The sequence below is a fragment of the Pocillopora verrucosa genome, chromosome 3 (assembly GCF_036669915.1).
Source record: "Pocillopora verrucosa isolate sample1 chromosome 3, ASM3666991v2, whole genome shotgun sequence".
NCBI classification, from domain to species: domain Eukaryota; kingdom Metazoa; phylum Cnidaria; class Anthozoa; order Scleractinia; family Pocilloporidae; genus Pocillopora; species Pocillopora verrucosa.
This window is the reverse complement of record NC_089314.1, coordinates 8,379,432-8,386,629: the sequence shown is the minus strand read 5'-3', so window position 1 is coordinate 8,386,629 and position 7,198 is coordinate 8,379,432. Positions and strand designations below refer to the sequence as shown.

The 7,198-nt window shown below is 38.3% G+C and overlaps 1 pseudogene; it reads left to right on the top strand.

Moving 5' to 3' along the window:
* Positions 1–2,691: 2,691 nt before the first annotated feature.
* On the top strand, positions 2,692–6,210 carry LOC131782841 (uncharacterized; annotated as a pseudogene).
* The last annotated feature ends 988 nt before the right edge of the window (positions 6,211–7,198 follow it).

Below are 7,198 nucleotides of genomic sequence, written 5' to 3'. Positions count from 1 at the left end.
TATGGTGTCTTTCGAAATAGCCCTAAGCAGTAAATACTTTGTTTACAGTCAGAAGGAACATTGAGTTGTACCTTACTTACAATTTACTTTCTTATTTTTAGAGTTAAAATGTGATATCAACCAGGCAGTAGAAAACATTTTAAGTCTTGTTTTATTTAGTTTGCATGCAGTTGCATGCAGTTCTTGATGTGTCAGCTGTTATTAACAACGTCACTTTTGCTGCCAGGCTAGTCCGTAATGAAATCTATGTTACGCTTTAACAATCGACACTGACTGATTTTCTTCGAAAAAAAGAACAGAGAAACAAAATTCAACGATAGTTAATTTTAAGTGTGAAAGTTCTATGTTTGAAAGAGCTTGAAGACTTACATTTGGGCCTTACATATATTAGGAGGCAAAAGCAAGTGAAAAAAACACTAATTAAAAATAGTTCATAACAGTTGGCACCACTACAGTGTAAACAAGATGGCTAGTCTGATATATTTATATTTTTACCTTACTGAAATGACACAGTTTTTCAGATCACCCTCTTATTATTGGCTTTGAATGGTTTTACTTATCCTTGTGACGGTCGAACTCTGCGGAGAATAAATCTGCGGGGAATCACTGCAGCGTGCCACATAAATTATTTTTAGCGGGGAAAAAAAATCAGTTTTGTATAAGGGGTCTTTCATGTTTCAAGTGTTTAAACGTTTACTCATGTCGATGTTTAGAAGTAAATACTATTCCACAGGTAACGAAACCTGATTACCTTTGCTGAAAATTTTCTCGTAATTTTTCCACTTACCGTTCAGAAAAAAAGATTTTGTATATTATTTCTTCTCTCAAAATTTGGCGGGAAATTTTTTTGCTGAACGACATTTTCGACTAACTTTCGACGTCGGCCTTAGCGATTTACTCAGAGATACCAATTTTAAGTGTGCTGTATTTTAATAAAGGTTCAACACGCTATTGACACAATAATTTACTTCAAAAGTAAACCACGCACGTTTTACAAACAGCATTGCGAAAAAGGCAAAAATTTCGCTCACATTCGTTATCAATTTGGTGCTAATATTAAGTGCGACATTGAAAACAAACATAGCGTTCAGCACAAGAAAGATTATTGGACCTCAATCAGTTCATTGTGGGTTGAAGGTGTGAAAAAACCTATGGCAAGTTTTTCTCTCTTAACGTTCTTTCATATAGGTTCAACAAAAGTTGGCCGAAAATCAAGCTATTTTATGCCAGTGGAGGGCCCTGATTAAAAGAAAGATTTTATCTTGAAATAAAAAACCCACCAACTTCTGAAAATACCACCGTTGATAATCTTTTCAGGTACCTTTTCTATGGTAAAAAGGTGCAGGTCAAACGCCGACCTCGAACTTTTGCACCTACCCGGTTTTCTCTGATAATGACACTTTATAAGAATTAAGAATGAGCAGACCTGTTTATTGTGAGTCGGGAAAGAAAGCCAACTGAGTTGTAGCACAGTAAACACACGAGCAGCCCCTAAAGTCGTTTATGTTTTCTTTCCTTTGACTGCCTTCTGCTGCTTTTTGCAACTCAATCGCTGACATTGTCAAGAAAATGCGTCCGCTTCATGCAGTCTATTTTTCTTGCATGAAATCAAAGCGGGCAAAGATGGGCCCGTCCTGCTCGCTAAGGTACCCAATCAGTACTCGGGTTCCACTTTATCTTGCCCACGGGCTAGCTATTTAATAAAAAGATGTTAATACATTTGCTTGCCCCTCCAGATACAGGCTTGTCCATACACCCAAGTGGATGGATCATAACGCCTCATGGCCACTGCATTTTTATGCGAAATGTCGTTTGTGGACTTAGTACTAGTGCTGATTCACCCGAAACTTCGGAAATTGAAAATTGAAACTTCCGCGACGGCTAATTCTTTAAACTGCTAATACTATTTCAGAACTTGACGTGACTGGAGCCGGTGTTGGTTCCGAATGAGTCACTGAGTTTCAGTGCATAAGTCACTGAGATACAGTGCATTTGTAGCACGACTGGTCTGTTAAAATCTTATAACTACGTAATTGAAACCTCGTAAGGGAAATACTTTGGGCTTCCCAATGGTGAAACGTAAAGCTTCTAACTGTACTTTTTAAGGAAGGGTTCGTTCACCATTTGCTATTACTAGATCCAGGCCCCTGAGTAAGGCCTGGAGTACAACAAGCCGGCGAGAGGTCTAGAAGGAGTCTGGAATTAATAAATCAGAGCAGAGGGGCATTTCGCTGCGCATGCGCCAGTAGAATTCTGTTTGTTGAGAGCAACCACTGGCATACGCCTGCGCCGCGCGTTCGCATTTGTTTCCCGCCAGTTTTCGAATAGATGCGGTAGTAGTGGAGCACTAAATACAATGGCTCGTCTATTTGTGTTTATTGTCATTCTTGTGATTTTTTCTCAATGTTACTTGGCTGGAAGCGCGAAAAAAATCGAAAAATGGTTGCATGGTATCCGGGAGAAAGTCCCCAGCCGCGTTACTTTCAAGTGTTGTTTTAGGATGGTAGGGAGGGCGATCAATGTGGAGCCCTCCTACATCCTTCACAAATAACGTCCTGTAGAACACAGGCGAACTTGAAATTCGTTTCAGCATGTTAGTGCTGTCTCAAGTTATCATTGAACACTTGAAGTACCCACATAAGCAAAAATTAAAATTTAACCAAAGTTGTTTTTGTTCAAAAGTTTGTTCACATGAATTGCAACCAACAAGGACGAACACCCAAACACAAAAGATCAATGTTGAGTAAAGAAAAGTCAGATAGCAGTAGTACTAGAGAGATGGTAGCTGTATCCGGGGAGAGTTTATTACGGATTTTATCAGCGAGTAAGTAATCTTTTTTCAATCATTTGTCTTGGAAATTTCAGATTTGGAAGCTTATAAATTTCCTTCGGAAAAAAGGAATGCATCTTTGTGTAAGTTTATGATGTGACAAATTTCATCTAAAATTGAACACTTTATTTGGACAAAACTACCCCTGAACCAAAACATAGGAATTGCACCATCTGAGGAGGAATAGGTGCAAAGGCATCCTCAGCTTCTGAATGGAATGTCTGAAAGGATTACAATATGCATATTAAAACCAGTCAAACATTTGGGCTTCCTGTTGAAATGTAAATTACTGAATAAAGATTGCTGGCCAATTCCACCACCAACCCCCAATGAATCAATCAATTCCAAATAAAAACTTTATTGATGTGTATCAAAGACAGTTCCTTAGGTCTTCTTCCAAAATATCTCACCTTTTTCGAAACGAATAAAACCGACACGTTTTCGGTAGCCACCGAAAGCAATGCCCAAAGGAATAAACCGAGCCTTCGAGGTAAAAAATCCAGCGGTGTCACCCATTTCAGAAAGTCACATTTAATCCGCTGTGGAGTTGTAATGGATATGTAACTAGCAACTTTACTCTTCAACCTTTTTAAATAACAAGCATTCTGTTACAACCTGATGGTCTGATGAGACTCTTTTACAGGCAATAAAAACGAACTTGTACAACTGATAGTATCATTGAGAATGAAAGTCAAACTTGTTTCCATAGCTTGTATCCCCCAGGAACAAGACTGAACAAAACTAGATGACTTAATCAAATTAATGAAAAGAGTTTTGTTAACCTCGCTATGATATCATACATTGTGGCAGAAGTAGTAATGAAACTTGTTTTTGAGAACTACCATGAGGCTTTTACCTGATGAGCCCCTAATTATTATGACTTGCAACAATATGAAATTGAGATTTCACTTGAATGCAAATTTTATTTCCTACTCCATGTAGGATGTGACATGACAGAGGGAATAGCATTGGTCAAGAAAAAGATTTATCGTGACATAGTAGTTATCAAGGCAGAAACTTTGTATGATCCAGACAGTTTTAGAGAATTTTACATATCAGCAGGTGCAACAAAGTTATTCAACACTATTCTGGATTCAGTCACTGGTTCTCAGCATTCAACAGACCGCATACATCTAAACAAAAAAAAGGTCATTTCATTCATTTACAAATCACAAATGGCTAATAATGCTAATCATTGATTATTTCACAGCCATTCACACAAAAAGAAGGCCACAAGAGAAAAAATTGTCAGCGGCAAAGACAATGTGTACCATAGTTGTTAAAGCTTTCAAAGACATTCCAGCTGTACCTGTAATGCAGACCCTTTGTACACATGACCAGAATGGTATAGATATTGTATTGTGCATACAACTAATTACTGCTGCATCATCCATGCACAACATCAGTGAGAGTTATGCTTCTGTGATGCCCAACTGGCTCACAAAGGCATTTTTTAATCCTGAATTTGAGAGACATAGAATCAACATTCATCAATACTGTGACAGTGACAATGTGCAAACAATGCACAAAATAGATGATTTGCACCTATTAAATTTTGTAGAACTGTGACTAAAGTCAAAAGGGGACTTTGATACTGCATATGATGTGGCAATGCACACTGGCTTGGCTGCCTATTTAAAGAAATTTATTGTTTTTCAGCCAGGGGATTGGCCATGCCAATTTTATTGTGGACAAATCATGTACAAATCACTTAACAACTTTGTCAACTCTCATCCAGGATTTTCAGACGCTCCTCTGCAACAGGACAATATTTTCACTGATCATTCCTCATATTCTTTTCCAATGACATCTGGTACTACTGATAATCTCTTGAACAACAGCTTGCCACAAACAACATCACAGCCATCCATTCTGTCATTAGTACCAACTATTGGGCCACTTCGCATTTCCTTAAACAGCAGAGAACATGTTGTTCATTCCTATCATCCATTTTTCAAAACAGTATAAGACACAATTTACCCAAGAAGCAAATTGGCAGATAACCCCAATCAGATTAGTCTGATTCTTGAGGTTGTGTGTGGTGGTTGGACACTTGTACGCAGCACTATGATGGCAAAGTTCTCCCGGTTCAAAGATGCAGAGCATGAGACCCTATTTGCTTTACTAGACAGCTATATACCTTTGGTGTTGTCGATATACAGCATTTCTTTCAAACTTAACAATTTCTCTGAGTATTTTAGAGCATAGATCAGGATTTGAATCATGTTCACTTGCCTCCAATACCAGCACTATAACAAAGCACCACTTGTTTGGATCAACATGTGCTCTCAACGGGGAAAAACATGCTCCACAAGTGTATAATCTACTAAGGAATTACATTGCCATTTTTAATGAATATCCTGTGGAAAACACTCATAGCATACTCCATTCACAGAAAAAAAGGTTCTGATTCTGCTGATGAACTTAGTAAGAAAGCAAAGTCCATTTTCCAGTCAAAGGGTAAACAATCACACTACAGGTCATTTTTCACCACACCTAAGCAGTTTTCTTTCTCACACAACCAACTTTGGTTACTAAAAGTGAGGTGTGCTCAAGCACAATCCTCCATGTTTATAAAAATCTCTCAGAGTCCAGGACAGAGTCTATTCTCCTCAAATAACAACTGCAACTCAAGTGTTCCAACTCATGTCACACTGCCAACAATGTCCCCCGACAAAAATAAGAAGATGACTGTTTTACCTTTAAGGTATCACTGTTATATCAAGCTGGATCAAACAAAAAATGTGATTTACCTCTCTGTAACATTTACAGCCATGATGAGAATCGAACCCTCTGCATGGTTGTTTTAACCCATTCCATGATATTTGCCTCAATGGATCAACTTCATGTCCACTGTGTAAGGAGTTTCTACAAAAAAAGTAAAAGAGGCTTAACAATGCACAGGTCAAATGTTATTTCTGTGAAAATGGTACATGCACAGTCAGTGATGACATTAGTTGCTCAAATTGCCCTTGTTCATGGCACACAGCAAACCAGCATGAGAGTAATCAGAGTACTTGCAACAACCAGTCAGCTTCATTATCAACACCAGATTCTCAGACCACTCTTTGCATAAATGTCATTATTGCACAAACATCTTGACCTAACTAAGAGGCTACTGCCCTTATACATTTGCCAGTGCTCCATTGCTGGAAGACCTAGTGGTAGTAATGCCTGCACTCTAATTGCAGTACATGCTGCACTTGATTTTCAGGAAGGAACCCTTCAAATTCCCACGCAGTTACAAGACCTCAACATTACTATACCTATGTATACTAATGTCATGATAAAAGGAAATCAGTCATATGACTCTTTCAACCTGCCAGTTCAGCAACCAAATTTGGAAGTCACACAAGTCCTTTAGCATGGAAAAAATGATAAACATTTGAAAAAACTTGAAATTACTTCAGACTTGGGTTTCTTTACTGTGAGAGACCTTGAAGACCACTTCATGCAACACCATCATATGCATCCATCATTTGCAGCTGTATTGATTGTGCCACCAGACAAGTCAATGGTACTTTATTTTAATCAAACAAGTATTTGTCTTTTTTAAAGTCACACACATGGTCTCCAGGGGGGCATTATTGTGACCAGTTCCTCTGGAAATATCAGCCACTTTGTCAAATATCTAGAAAGGATGGTTATGTGAGACTGGAAGAATGGATTACTAGGTTCAAACATAGCAGTTTTAAAGCTGAAATAAATTTGGAAAAAAGGTTCAATTAGACATTAGAAACAGAACAAGCAGGATTATTATAATTGAGTACTTGGCCATTTGTTGTAACACAGCAAGTTCGATTAAGTTAGTTTGTAAGCTTCGTCTTAAACTTTGACTTAAAATTAATTTTGCAAGGCAGAAGCATTCTTCAGAAATAAGCATGACAGAATAACGCCGACGTCATTCGTATCGTAAAACACATGAACATGAAGAAAGCGTCACCTGTTTAAGCTCGTGAGGAAGAGTCCACGCATTTTTTGGGGGGTAATTGGACTAGTCTGACCGAAAGCCAAATAAATAAACAATTAACTGACAGTGGTGAGGGCTTTGGGGGCGAGTGAGATAAATAAGTTCTATCGAAGTTTTTCCTCCATTTAGCACCTGAAGCCCAAAAGGGCAATTGAAAAAATTCCCTCTAAAACTCAGGAAAAAATAAGCTTAAGCCGGAGTTGATGAAAACCAAACTATAACCGGTGCTAAGACACATGCCTACCTACCATGTTCAACAGACTTGGGGAGCAAAAGGGCCAAAGACAGTTGTGAGCCATGACTTGGAAAATCCATCTCAACCTCCCAAAAACGAATTCGCCGAAGGCTGTAGTAAGAGCAACTCAATCCTGAAGCTGGAACATTTTTTAAAGCCTTGT